This window comes from Scyliorhinus torazame, chromosome 4 (assembly GCF_047496885.1).
Source record: "Scyliorhinus torazame isolate Kashiwa2021f chromosome 4, sScyTor2.1, whole genome shotgun sequence".
Taxonomy (NCBI): domain Eukaryota; kingdom Metazoa; phylum Chordata; class Chondrichthyes; order Carcharhiniformes; family Scyliorhinidae; genus Scyliorhinus; species Scyliorhinus torazame.
The window spans coordinates 325,096,014-325,111,221 of NC_092710.1; the positions used below are offsets into that span (position 1 = coordinate 325,096,014).

A 15,208-nucleotide genomic window follows, 5' to 3' on the forward strand; every position below is an offset into this window, starting at 1 on the left:
GCACGTGTAGAGAGACATGGATGGCATATCAGAGAGGGAAAAGGATACACATATACCGAGAGATGCAGACGCACATATACATGAAAACATCGGAAATCCATGTTGACTATTCCTTATTATATTATTGTTTTTTGAGATTTTTTTCTCTTCCCTTTAGCAGGGATTCCATTATTTTGTTTCCTCCCGTCGATGTTAAGCAGACTGATATAGAGTTCTCAGGAAATGTTGCATCTGCCTTTTTAAATACAGGTTATCCACCAGTTGTCTGTCACCACCTTTTTATAATTAACTATTCCATGTAATAGTGGGCGGGGTTCTCCGCACCGAAATCGTGATCGGCGGAGAATGGGCGCCAAACCTGAGACCGGGTCCGACGGCACTCCCGCAATTCTCCGGTCCTGAGAGATGCAGACGTACATGTATATGAAAACATCAGAAATCCATGTTGACTATTCCTTATTATATTATATTATATCCCCGGAGAATCGCCGCCAATCGCGCACGCGCAGTTGATGCGGCGCCGGTCGGGGGCCATTGAAAGAGGCCCCCGCGGCGATTTACCGCGTGCAGCTGGCCGAGTTCCCGACGGCGTGGTTCTCTTATGGTCCCACCCGTCGGGAACGCGGCGTTGCAACTGCGGACTCAGTCCACGGCCGCACTAATTGGGGGGGGCGTGGGGATCATTCACCGGCGGGGGGGCCTCAAGGACGGCCAGGCAACCGATCGGGGGCCACCGATCCGCAGGCACGCGCAATCTGAGGGGGGGAGCCTATATTTTTGGTGCCGGTCCACGGTGCGGGTCCGCCATGTCGCGTGGGGCGGCCACCGAAGGCCGCCACCGTGCGCATGCGCAGACCCCCGACCGGAAGTGCAGGGCCCCATATTGGCAGCCGGAGCTGCGAGGAGCACTCCAGCGCCTTGCTAGCCCCCTCCAAGTAAATGAATCGCTCTGGACTTTCTTCAGGAAAGTCCGGAGTGATTCGCCCGCATTTTTAAACGAGCATGTGGACATAGCCCCATTATTGGAGGATCCCGCCCAGTGCCGTTGCTGTTTTTAGGTTATTGCTGAAAAAGGAGACATGAAGCTTTTTGTCTTGCCCTCATCTTGTCTGGCCCACTTCACAAGAATACCAATATAACGGGAAGACAGCAATTTATACTGCACGAGAAGAAAGTGCAGATTGGTTGGAAAGTGGAATTTGATTGGTAGAGACGTTATCATTGAGAATGCATCAGGTGACTGACAATTAACTGCCGAGCATTGTTTGAAATTTAAACCAGGTAGATTGAGCCTGAATCATCATGGTATTGCCCTGAGGAATAAACCGGCAAATGGCTCTCACTTATTTTGTTCAGCAGAAAGTTAAAAGACAGGACTCAGAAAGTTAAAAGACAGGACCTCGAGGGTTGTAATCTCGGGATTACTCCCTGTGCCACGTGCCAGTGAGGCTAGAAATAGGAAGATAGAGCAGACAAACACGTGGCTAAACAGCTGGTGTAGGAGGGAGGGTTTCGGTTATCTGGACCACTGGGAGCTCTTCCGGGGCAGGTGTGACCTGTATAAGATGGACGGGTTGCATCTAAACCGGAGAGGCATAAATATCCTGGCCGCGAGATTTGCTAGTGTCACACGGGAGGGTTTAAACTAGTATGGCAGGGGGGTGGGCACGGGAGCAATAGGTCAGAAGGTGAGAGCGTTGAGGGAGAACTAGGGAATATGGACAGTGTGGCTCTGAGGCAGAGCAGACGGGGAGAAGTTGCTGAACACAGCGGGTCTGGTGGCCTGAAGTGCATATGTTTTAATGCAAGGAGCATTACGGGTAAGGCAGATGAACTTAGAGCTTGGATTAGTACTTGGAACTATGATGTTGTTGCCATTACAGAGACCTGGTTGAGGGAAGGGCAGGATTGGCAGCTAAACGTTCCAGGATTTAGATGTTTCAGGCGGGATAGAGGGGGATGTAAAAGGGGAGGCGGAGTTGCGCTACTTGTTCAGGAGAGTATCACAGCTATACAGCGAGAGGACACCTCAGAGGGCAGTGAGGCTATATGGGTAGAGATCAGGAATAAGAAGGGTGCAGTCACAATGTTGGGGGTATACTACAGGCCTCCCAACAGCCAGCGGGAGATAGAGGAGCAGATAGGTAGACAGATTTTGGAAAAGAGTAAAAACAACAGGGTTGTGGTGATGGGAGACTTCAACTTCCCCAATATTGACTGGGACTCACTTAGTGCCAGGGGCTTAGACGGGGCAGAGTTTGTAAGGAGCATCCAGGAGGGCTTCTTAAAACAATATGTAAACAGTCCAACTAGGGAAGAGGCGGTACTGGACCTGGTATTGGGGAATGAGCCCGGCCAGGTGGTAGATGTTTCAGTAGGGGAGCATTTCGGTAACAGTGACCACAATTCAGTAAGTTTTAAAGTACTGGTGGACAAGGATAAGAGTGGTCCGAGGATGAATGTGCTAAATTGGGGGAAGGCTAATTATAACAATATTAGGCGGGAACTGAAGAGCATAGATTGGGGGCGGATGTTTGAGGGCAAATCAACATCTGACATGTGGGAGGCTTTCAAGTGTCAGTTGATAGGAATACAGGACAGGCATGTTCCTGTGAGGAAGAAAGACAAATACGGCAATTTTCGGGAACCTTGGATGACGAATGATATTGTAGGCCTCGTCAAAAAGAAAAAGGAGGCATTTGTCAGGGCTAAAAGGCTGGGAACAGACGAAGCCTGTGTGGCATATAAGGAAAGTAGGAAGGAACTTAAGCAGGGAGTCAGGAGGGCTAGAAGGGGTCATGAAAAGTCATTGGCAAATAGGGTTAAGGAAAATCCCAAGGCTTTTTACACTTACATAAAAAGCAAGAGGGTAGCCAGGGAAAGGGTTGGCCCACTGAAGGATAGGCAAGGGAATCTATGTGTGGAGCCAGAGGAAATGGGCGAGGTACTAAATGAATACTTTGCATCAGTATTCACCAAAGAGAAGGAATTGGTAGATGTTGAGTCTGGAGAAGGGGGTGTAGATAGCCTGGGTCACATTGTGATCCAAAAAGACGAGGTGTTGGGTGTCTTAAAAAATATTAAGGTAGATAAGTCCCCAGGGCCGGATGGGATCTACCCCAGAATACTGAAGGAGGCTGGAGAGGAAATTGCTGAGGCCTTGACAGAAATCTTTGGATCCTCGCTGTCTTCAGGGGATGTCCCGGAGGACTGGAGAATAGCCAATGTTGTTCCTCTGTTTAAGAAGGGTGGCAGGGATAATCCCGGGAACTACAGGCCGGTGAGCCTTACTTCAGTGGTAGGGAAATTACTGGAGAGAATTCTTCGAGACAGGATCTACTCCCATTTGGAAGCAAATGGACGTATTAGTGAGAGGCAGCACGGTTTTGTGAAGGGGAGGTCGTGTCTCACTAACTTGATCGAGTTTTTCGAGGAGGTCACTAAGATGATTGATGCAGGTAGGGCAGTAGATGTTGTCTATATGGACTTCAGTAAGGCCTTTGACAAGGTCCCTCATGGTAGACTAGTACAAAAGGTGAAGTCACACGGGATCAGGGGTGAACTGGCAAGGTGGATACAGAACTGGCTAGGCCATAGAAGGCAGAGGGTAGCAATGGAGGGATGCTTTTCTAATTGGAGGGCTGTGACCAGTGGTGTTCCACAGGGATCAGTGCTGGGACCTTTGCTCTTTGTAGTATATATAAATGATTTGGAGGAAAATGTAACTGGTCTGATTAGTAAGTTTGCAGACGACACAAAGGTTGGTGGAATTGCGGATAGCGATGAGGACTGTCTGAGGATACAGCAGGATTTAGATTGTCTGGAGACTTGGGCGGAGAGATGGCAGATGGAGTTTAACCTGGACAAATGTGAGGTAATGCATTTTGGAAGGGCTAATGCAGGTAGGGAATATACAGTGAATGGTAGAACCCTCAAGAGTATTGAAAGTCAAAGAGATCTAGGAGTACAGGTCCACAGATCACTGAAAGGGGCTACACAGGTGGAGAAGGTAGTCAAGAAGGCATACGGCATGCTTGCCTTCATTGGCCGGGGCATTGAGTATAAGAATTGGCAAGTCATGTTGCAGCTGTATAGAACCTTAGTTAGGCCACACTTGGAGTATAGTGTTCAATTCTGGTCGCCACACTACCAGAAGGATGTGGAGGCTTTAGAGAGGGTGCAGAAGAGATTTACCAGAATGTTGCCTGGTATGGAGGGCATAAGCTATGAGGAGCGATTGAATAAACTCGGTTTGTTCTCACTGGAACGAAGGAGGTTGAGGGGCGACCTGATAGAGGTATACAAAATTATGAGGGGCATAGACAGAGTGGATAGTCAGAGGCTTTTCCCCAGGGTAGAGGGGTCAATTACTAGGGGGCATAGGTTTAAGGTGAGAGGGGCAAAGTTTAGAGTAGATGTACGAGGCAAGTTTTTTACGCAGAGGGTAGTGGGTGCCTGGAACTCACTACCGGAGGAGGTAGTGGAAGCAGGGACGATAGGGACATTTAAGGGGCATCTTGACAAATATATGAATAGGATGGGAATAGAAGGATACGGACCCAGGAAGTGTAGAAGATTGTAGTTTAGTCGGGCAGTATGGTCGGCACGGGCTTGGAGGGCCGAAGGGCCTGTTCCTGTGCTGTACATTTCTTTGTTCTTTGTTCTTTGTTTTGAAACAGTCGTTGAGGAGTCTTGTGGCTGTGGGGAAGAAGCTGTTCCTATGTCCAGATGTGCGGGTCTTCAGACTTCTGTACCTTCTGCCTGATGGAAAGGTCTGGAAGAGGGCAAAGCCTGGGTGTGAGGGGTCTCTGACAATGCTGTCTGCCTTTCTGAGGCAGCAGGTGTAGACAGAATCAATGGGAGGGTGTCAAGCTTGTGTGATGCTTTGGGCTGAGTTCACCACACTGCAGTTTCTTGCGATCTTGGGCCGAGCAGTTGCCACCAAGCTGTAATGCAGCCGGATAGGATGCTCTTTAATAATAATAATCTTTTATTATCACAAGTATGAAGTTACTGTGAAAAGCTCCCACATTCCGGAGCCTGCACGAGGGGCCAGATGGCCTACTCCTGCTTCTAGTTCTTATGTTCTTATGAAAGGATAACTAGGGAAAGAGTGGGGCCCATTAAGGACCACAAATGTAATTTGTGTGCAGAGCTGGAGGACATAGGTAGGGTTCTAAATGACTATTTTGTGTTGGTGTTCACCAATGAGAGGAGTGGTGTGGGTATATAAATCAGGGAGAAGGACTGTGATAAAATTAAATACATTAAGATGGACAGAGAAAAGGTTCTGAGTGGACTGGAAGGCTGATAAGTAGACAAAGCTCCAGGGCCAGATGAAATGTATCCCAGGCTGTTGAGTGAGGCAAGGAAGGAAATAGCAGAGACGCTGGCAATCATTTTCAATTCCTCTCTGACCACAGGAGGGTGCCAGAGGACTGGAGGATAGCTAATATGGTGCCATTATTCAAGAAGGGAGGAAGGGATTAGCCAGGAAATTACAGGCCAGTCAGTCTAACCTCAGTGGTGGGGAAACTATTGGAAGCAATTCTGAGAGACAGAATTAATCTTCACTTGGAGAGGCAAGGTTTAAGCGAGAACAGCTGGCCTGTGTCCAGTGGGGTCCCACAGGAATCAGTGTTGAGGTCCTTGCTGTGTGTGGTCATATAAATGATTCAGACATTAATGTAGGAGGATTGATCAGTAAATTCATGGATGATACAAAAATTGGTGGGGAGGTAAATAGTGAGGAGGATAGCCTTAGATTACAGGAGGATATAGACAGGCTGGTCAGATGGGCTGGTCAGTGACAAACGGAATTCAATCCAGATAAATGTGAGGTGATGCACTTGGGCAGGACAAACAAGGCAAGGGAATACATAGAACATAGAAAAATACAGCACAGAACAGGCCCTTCGGCCCGCGATGTTGTGCCGAACCTTTGTCCTAGATTATGATAAATGGCAGGACCCTGGGAAGCCAAGAGGATCAGAGGGACCTTGCTGTGCATGTACATTAGTCCCTTAAGGTAGCAGAGCAGGTGGATAAAGTGGTTAAGAAAGCATATGGTATACTTGCCTTTATTAGCTGAGGTATGGAGTTTAAGAGGAGGGAGTTTAACTGGAACTGTATAAACATTGGTTAGGCCACAGCAAGAGTGGGGGGGGGGGACGTGATTGAGATGTACAAAATTATGAGAGGCATAGATAGACCAGACAGGAAGAAACTTTTCCCCTTAGTAGAGGGATCAATGACCAGGCGGCATAGATTTAAGGTAAGGGGCAGGGGGTTTCGAGGGAATGTGAAGAAAAAAATATTCACCCAGAGGGTGCTGGGAGTCTGGAACTCACTGCCTGGAATGGTGGTGGAGGCAGAGACCCTCATAACATTTGAGAAGTATTTAAATGTGCACTTGCAATGCTGAATTCTCCGCCAACGAGATTCTCCATTCTGCCAGCACCGCACCCACGCCTGCAGATTTCCCGTCGGCGTGGGGTGGCTACAATGGGAAATCCCATTAGCCAGCGGCGGGAAAGGAGAATCCCGCTGTCAGCAGCTGTGCGCCACTGAGAAACACGCGGCTGGGGAAGAGGAGAATTCACCCAAGGCTTTGGGCCAAGTGCTGGAAAATGGGATTTGAATACTTAGGTGGTTGCTTTTGGCTGGCGCAGACGTGACAGGCCGAAGGGTTTTTTCTGTGCTGTAGACCTCCCTGGGCAGAAATACACGCAGACAGAAACCTGCACACACGCAGACACAGAAACACATGGAGAGGCAGAGACTGAAACAGACAGATGGAGAAACTTAACTGGAGAATAGCGCCCAACACAATCTGTTTCTGTGCGGAGGTTTTGGTCAGATAGCTATCTCCACTGAAAGAACTTTAGAGAAAATGGTTCACAAGAGACAGGAATATCAGGTTTCAAAACATTTAAAAAAAGGATCCATATGTCAATTTGGGAGGGTTCAAAGTGCAGGATGGTAAAAGAGCCTCCCCCAAATATAGCTGACTAGAGACCAGCCTATTTTTAAAACTAATCTGCCATACTTTACAACGCACACAGCTCCCAAATGAGCTGTAAATCTCGATTAAAATATCCAGACTACTAACTTCTGCAGGGATTCTGCTGATTTCAACAATGACGCCTTGCATTTGTACAGAGGTTGTAAGTAGTGGAATGTCCCAAGGCACTTCAATGGAGCATAATTGGACAAAAATTCAAACCGACCCACATAAGGAAGCATTAGGAAAGTTGAGATCAAAGAGGCAGGTTTTAAGAAGCATGTTAAAAAGAGGAGGCAAGGCGAGGGAGCCGATAGGTTTTGGGAGGGAACTACAGAGCTCAGGGCCGAGGGAGCTGAATTAAGCCACCGCCACCAATGCATGGGACGAGGAATGCAGACATCTCAGAGGGTTCCAGAGCTGGAAGAGGTCAAAGAGATAGGAAGGGGTGAGCCCAGTTAACGATTTGAACATGAGGATTAGAATTTTAAAATTGGCCAAATGTAGATCGGGACACAGGAGGATTAATGGGACTGGGTGTGAGTTAAGGTGCAACCACCCCAGGTCCACATGGTCTGGGTTCAGAGTGCAGCTCGCGAGATATTTTGCTGACTATTGCCCACACGCAGGATTGCCAAATTCCACTGATGTTGGTCCACGTAGATATTTTCCCACTGGTATGACTGAAGTGATTCACACGTAAAGCAAGAGCAAGTTAAGACAGCTGCGTGCTGATTGCTCACAAAATTGACAGTGAGAGCCACGCACTCCCTCTGCATCCGAGGCGGACACTGTTGCTTCACAGCGCCAGTGTCCAAGGTTCAATTCCCGGCTTGGATCACTGTCTGTGCAGAGTCTGCACATTCTCCCTGTGTCTACGTGGGTTTACTCTGGGTGCTCCGGTTTCCTCCCATAAGTCCCGAAAGACATGCTTGTTAGGTGAATTGGACATTCTGAATTCTCCCTCAGTGTACCCGAACAGGCGTCGGTGTGGCGACGAGGGGATTTTCACAGTAACTTCTTTGCAGTGTTAATAATGTAAGCCGACTTGTGACAATAAAGATTATTATTATTATATAAGTATTTCTTCTATTCTTACCATTTGAAGTTGATGCTAGATCTATTAATCTGCAAATGATTACGAGTTTTCAATCATTCGTTATGAAACATTCAGCGTGTTTTAAACGTATTTAATCTTATTCGTGGGGCTATGGTGAGTGAACAATCCCGATTTCAATCTTGTGGCCCACTGAGATGAAGGAGGGCCCACTCATACGGCCCACTCACTAGCCCCATCACTTCTGTGAAACATCTTAAGGTGATTCGTGAAAGCGATATCAAACAAAACTTGGCACAAAGCCGCATAAACCGAAACTTGGACAGGTAACCAAAAGCTAAGTCTGTCAAAGGTACACTTTAAATGAGGAAGAGATTTAGAGAGAGGTCTCCAGAGCTTTGGGTCTTGGTGAACAATGATTGAAAGCATTGGGGGAGCGCAGACACCTCAGAGGATATTGGGAAGCTGGAGGAGTTTACAGAGACAGGCAGGCAGGGTAAGGACATTGAAAATAATTTTAAAATCGGGAGGTTGCTTAACCGGGAGCCATTGTGGATACAAATTTACATCCAGGGCCAATGTCCAGGACAGGTCCAACCAGGGCTATAACTGTGACTAATGACAGGCTGTGCCTCTCATCCTTGTTGAAGAGTCTTAATGGAAAAACAAAACTGTGGGGAAAGAATTCAGCGTAACTAAATAAATTCCCTGCTGGAATTCGGGAATTACTGAGTGAAACCCACCTCACCCTTTAACCGTGCCAATGCCAAAAGACTTTCCAAAATTGGCATCAGACATCTAATTCACAGCACTTCACATCACACTATGCATGCTGAAAAGATTATCCCAGAGATGAGGGATTATAATTGTGATGAGAGAATTGAAAGACGAGGGTGACATTCCTTGATACTGAAAAGATTAATGGAAGGAAGAGCATAGGTATCGAGCCCTTTCACAATGTTGGGATGGCCCAAATCTACTACCTGTGAGGTACCTTTGGAGCTTCGGGGTTTACTGTTATGAAAAGTTTTGAGGAGGTAAATCGTTATGGGGAACGGGCAGGATGGTGGCCTTAACGCCAGGATGAGATAGTGGAGCAGACTCAATGGACCAAGTGCCTAATTCTGCTTATATATCTTATAGACTTCTGATTTCCACCATGTTCAGTGATTTCATCAACAATTGCATTTAGCATCGGGAACAGAAAGAGGTTACTTTCCCCTGTTACTTGACGATCAAATACATTACCACAGCACGGTAGCACAAGTGGCTAGCACTGTGGCTTCACAGCGCCAGGGTCCCAGGTTCGATTCCCCGCTGGGTCACTGTCTGTGCGAAGTCTGCACGTTCTCCCCGTGTCTGCGTGGGTTTCCTCCGGGTGCTCCGATTTCCTCCCACAGTCCAAAGATGTGCAGGTTAGGTGGATTGGCCATGATAAATTGCCCCTTAGTATCCAAAATGGTTAGGTGGGATTACTGGGTTACGGGGATAGGGTGGAGGCGTGTGCTTAAGTAGGTTGCTCTTTCGAAGGGCCAGTGCAGACTCGATGGGCCAAATGACCTCCTGCTGCACACTAGATTCTATGATTCTATGAAAGAGCAAAGAAGTGATGTTCCAGGAGACAGCTCTAGTGTGGAGTATCGCTGGATCAGGAACAATGGAAAAAATGCACTCCTGCACTAAAATGCCTATAACTCTGTAAGGAACAGCCAGCCAGTGAAGGTGGATGAATGTTGCCAAGACCAAGGGCGAGTTGGGTAACTGTTTTGACGACGGAGGCAATTGAAAGGTTTACGAGATAGAGCTGTATCTTTCAATTTTGGGGCCTGATGGTCATTGTCTTTACAATGATAGCAGACCTCATGGCACCATTCTTGGAAATATAGTTTACTCAATATACTGGCCACATTCATCCTTCAACCGAACAAATGGATGTCAATATAACCATTGGGTTTTCCCAGACTTCATGCTAATTAGCCACTGCCTTGATCGACATTATAACAAAACTTTCTGCTCAGAAAATAATTTGAGGATATGCGGAGAACATGAAGGATGCTTTCCAACTACAACTCTCACTATTTCTTCTGAGATTTATGCTCCAGCCACAAAAATAGTTGCTTCACTGAAAATGGATTTTAGTAAATATCGGTGCCTTGCTTTGACAGGGATTAGAAGCTGGAAGATGAAGTGGCAAGATTAGGCAGCATAAAACGAAGGTAAGGAATCATAGAATCGCGCAGTCATGTAGCAGAGGGGAGGCCATTCGGCCCTCTGTGCTGACCTGCCTCTCAGATGGAGCTGACCAATTAGTCCCATTTCTATGTTCTTTTCCCAGAGTCCAGCAAATGTTTTCTTTTCAAGTGTGTACCCAGTTGGCTGTTTGAAAGGTATTCGAGACTGGTTTAAAATTCACTGAGGTTTGCAATTATTGTCACTGCCTGCTATATGAGCAAAAGCTACCGTTTCGAGAAAGAAAAAGTACATTCCCCGCCCTCCACACCCCACTCCAACATCCCAGGCCTCAATCCCAAAGGCAAATCAGGAACGTTTCATCTTGCAATTCTGACCACCACAGCTGCCGAGAGGAAAAGAGTAGAAAATGCTGAGGAAAAAAAACAGCAGCTCCATCAGCATCCAAAAAGAGAAGAGGTAGCTGAACACAAAGTCTGTGGTTCCTTCATCCTCCTGCTTTGCAGAACAGAGCGGAAACAGAGCAGATTATAAAGGGAGAACACCGCTTGCCCCCCATCACAAAGGGGTACTTAGAGGTCGAGCACTCCCATTAGAAAACCTCAATCCGTGTTTCCAAATCTCTCCGTGGCCTCGCCGCTCTCTGTCTCAGTAATCTCCTCCGAGGTCTCTGCACTCATCCTGAGGTGTTCCCGATTTCATTTGCTCTGTCACAGCTGGTTGTGCCCAGCTGCCTCGGGTCTTAAGCTCTGGAATACCCTCCCTACGTCACTCCGCTTTGCTACCTCTCTTCCCTCTTTTAAGACGCTCCTTCAAACTCCCTTGTTTGACCGGGTTTTGACCATCTGCGTCAATGTCGCCTTCTGTGGCCTTGTGCCACAGTTTGTTTTGTAACGCTCCCGTGACACGTCTTGGGGTATTTTATTACTTCAGACACACTATATATAAGTTGTTGTTGTGCAGGGCAGGAAGCACATCAGGGAGCGGTGCTCGACTCCAAGCTGTGCAATTTTCCAACAAATTAATTTTTATGGTTGGAACGTCACGGGCTGGTGGGGAGTTAATTTTCCCTCTATGCTCTCAGCATGCGTCAAGACCATTGAAATGGAAACTTGCATGCCTGCGATAAAGTTACTTTAATCACCCAGAACTTATTTTTTAAACTCAAGAAATGTGTTCACAGCCCATTGAACCGAGTCACTGATCATTTTACCTTTTTGTTAATCTCCTTCCCCCCCACCCCCTCTCCCTCCACCACCTCTTGCTCATTTAAAGGACCATGCTCATCTTCAGCTTCCAGTCTGAACAAGGGGGGCCCCCCCACCAGAAACAGGATCCCATTGATCCTTTTTCCAAGTGCTATGCGACTGCTGTGTGCATTCTCAACATTTTCCACTTCCATTTCGAATACCAGGTAATGGCGGTTTTCTGTCCTGTAATCTCTTGGAGAGAGCATAAAATCTTGGATTTTTAAAAATTCTGTCATGAGATGTGGGCCTCGCTGGCAAGGCCAGCACTTCATGCCAATCCCTAATTGCCCTTGAACTGAGTGACTTGCCCCACAGTTTCACATTGCTGTGGGTCTGGAGTCACATGTAGGCTAGACCGAGAAAGGACGGCAGATTTCCTACCCTAAAGGGCATAAGTGAACCAGACAGGATTTAACAACAATAAACAATGGTTTCATGGTCCCCATTACTGAGGGTGCAATCCAACGGCTACGTTGTGGCCGAAAAGCAGCTCGCCGCGGAGCAGCGTGGCCGCTAAAAGCCCGGAGATTCCGTTCCCGGATCTACCCGGCTCTCGCGCCTTGCAAGATTCAACGCCATCTCGCGAGACGTTGTGATGTAAACCCCGCCCACAAATCACATTTGGGCAAATCTGCACCTGAGAGCGAGGCAGTTAGCCTCACTCTAATGTGCAGATTCTCAAGGTACCTGGGGCTTTGCCTCAGAAACCTCGGGCAAGCACGAAGCATAAGTCCCCATAAACGGAGACCAGATGGAATGGCACTTGTGGGGGTCTCCCAGGGGATCGGAGGCCCCCAGCTGCATGCCCATTGGGCAGGGAGCTGCCCAAAGGGCATGCCTGAACACCCTGGAAGTGCCAACATGGCACCTTGGCAGTATCACCTGGGTGCTAGCCTGGCACTGCCTTGGTGGTGCTGGCATAGGCACTGCCAGGGTGCCAATTTGGAATTCGTTACGTGCGTTTGATTGGGCTGGGGTTACCTGGCGTGGGTGTTGTGCAGAGGGGGGCTGGGGATCCTCCCATAGTGTGCTCAGGCAGGGGTAGGGATATCGGGGTTCGTTTCGAGGACCTCGGAGATCGGAATGCCATTTAAAACTGGCGCCCGGATCTCTCGCTACACTGGGGAGTTCCAGCGAGCAGATCTCCCCACTGTAAAAAACGGGCTACGTGAACCCTCGGACGTGCGTTCCTCGTTCCGGACGTGCGTTCCTCGTTCAAGCACCTCATTCAACACAAGTCGCATTGAATAGCCTGCGAGCGCCGGGAAACACACCGCGAAACGCACTTGCTAGGGCACTTTGTTCCCTTTTGGGAGAATCGCGCCCTGAGACTAGCTTTTCAATTTCAAATTATTCACTAAATTTAACTTCCACCAGAGCCATGTTAGGATTTGAACAGGGATCTTTCGAAAGGGCTTCTGGGTTACTAGTTTCCCAGCTACCATCTCCAATGCTGGAGTCGTTTGTCCTCTGGGGTTTGTTTAAAAATTAAACATCCAACTTTTAAACTTTCACTGACTGTTTAGCTTTCTTCTGACGCATCCTGAACCCAAATACTGTACACCCCCCCTGTTAGCATCAACGGGACCGGCACCACCCAGTCCATCACACGAACCTGCCTCCCATCCATTGACTCCATCTACACCTCCCGCTGCCTGGGGAAAGCGGGCAGTGTAATCAAAGACCCCTCAACCCGGCTTACTCACTCTTCCAACTTTTTTCATCGGGCAGGAGATACAGAAGGCTGCGAACATGCATGAACAGACTCAAAAACAGCTTCTTCCCCGCTGTTACCAGACTCCTAAATGACCCTCTTATGGACTGACCTCATTAACACTACACCCTGTATGCTTCACCCGATGCCGGTGCTTATGTAGTTACATTGTATACCTTGTGTTGCCCTATTATGTATTTTCTTTTATTCCCTTTTCTTCCCATGTACTTAATGATCTGTTGAGTTGCTCGCAGAAAAATACTTTTCACTGTACCTCGGTACACGTGACAATAAACAAATCCAATCCAATCCAAACTCTCTCCTCCAAATTGCTGTGGAGGCTAGGGAACAATTGCTATTTTCAAGACTGAGGTGACTAGATTTTAAAGGGTATCAAGCGATATGGAACGAAGATCGTAAAATGAAGTTAAGATGCAGATCAACTATAATTTACCGAATGGCAGAGCAAGCCCACAGGGTTAAATGGCTTCCTGCTTCTAATGTTGCGATATGATATGGACAGCCATGTACATAAATTCAGGATTCAGCTCTTCCTAACATCTGAAGCTCACCTGTCAAATCAACAGGCGTAACCATCGTGACTAAGATACGAAGGTAACTGACGGTTCCCAGTCAGATATGCTCCGCAGTCAGTCAGACATCCTGCACCCGCGAACAGGACCCACCATCGGCCTGGATCCACAGACAAACAGCCACCAAGATCAGACAGCCAACCTCCTCCGATAAACAGGATGAACAGGGTCCATAGACGGACAGGATCCACAGGCGGGTGGATGCGAAGCCGGATGGATCGACAGTGTAGGGTTCCTGAGGGGACTTGACAGGGTGAACACTGAAAGGGGGTTTCCCCTTATGGGGGAGACTTGAACTGGGAGGCACAATTTAAGAATAAGAGGTCTCACTTATAAGATGCAGGTGAGGAGAACTTTCTTTCTTTCAGAGGGTCATAAGTCTGTGGAATTCAGATAGGAAGGTAGAGCTGGGACCACAACCGGATCGTACTGAATAGTGGAGCAGGCTCAGAGTGGCACATGACCTACTCCTGCTCTGAATTTCCATGTTCCTAAATCCAATCTTTTTGAAAATGTAAGTGCCTGACGCCACTCACCAACAAGCCGCATCCATACAAGCAAGGTGCCGGGGCCCACAGGCTGCCTGACACCTTCAAGAGAGGAAAGGGAAGGCAAATAAACAGAAAACAATAATGAAAATATAATGGTGGGCAAAGTTTGAAAATAATCACGAGGGAGAAATTTTCTCAAATTCAAAGAGCAAGAGGCCACTAACATCTGGACTGTTCACATTAGAGCTTCCTATTACAGAAAGACACGCCTGTGTCTTTGTCTCTCACCCTAACCTTCTGCCTTGATGTCTGTTCCCTGGAATGTTGGCCCAAGTCCAGCTATTAAATCGTTGTCTCAGCCATTCAACCCGAAAACCTCGCCTGACAAAATGACTGACCTTCGACAAGTCATCACATCCGTTACTGCCCGTCACCAAAGTGTGGTAACCGTACTTTGGTGAGTAGAGTGTTAAAAGTTCTACATAACTATTCTCTAACAAGGATCCTCTATTTAAATGTAATTCCACACAATTGCAGCGACTAGGTCGTGTGGTTGGGTCCACTGGAATCCAGTGCCCGTATCGGAATTATTCTTGGATTGGGTGAGTGTTAATTTGGCCACAGGAATGGAATTCATTGGGTGGAACATATTCGAAAGCCTCGCCTCTCCCTCAGCCCATTGTGAAAAGAATTTGAGTGGCTTCGATCCTGTTCCAAACGCGTGCTCATACCCAATCCACACTGCGGCAAAAGTCTCCTTTCTCCATCCGCTTTAAGGCTAAGGGTTGAGTTTGAACAGTCTCAGTGCAGCTGTTGTTGGAAGCAGATCGATGGCACAAAAGGATCGGCAACTATTTCACTCTGGAGGGAAGAACGGTAGCACGGTGGTTAGCACAGTTGCTTCACACCT

General features: G+C 47.7%; 1 protein-coding gene across 3 annotated transcripts in view; it reads right to left on the minus strand.

Moving 5' to 3' along the window:
* Window positions 1-15,208, minus strand: part of daam2 (dishevelled associated activator of morphogenesis 2) — a 458,630-nt gene that overhangs the window by 357,230 nt on the left and 86,192 nt on the right. The gene's annotated exons all lie outside the window — the stretch shown is intronic.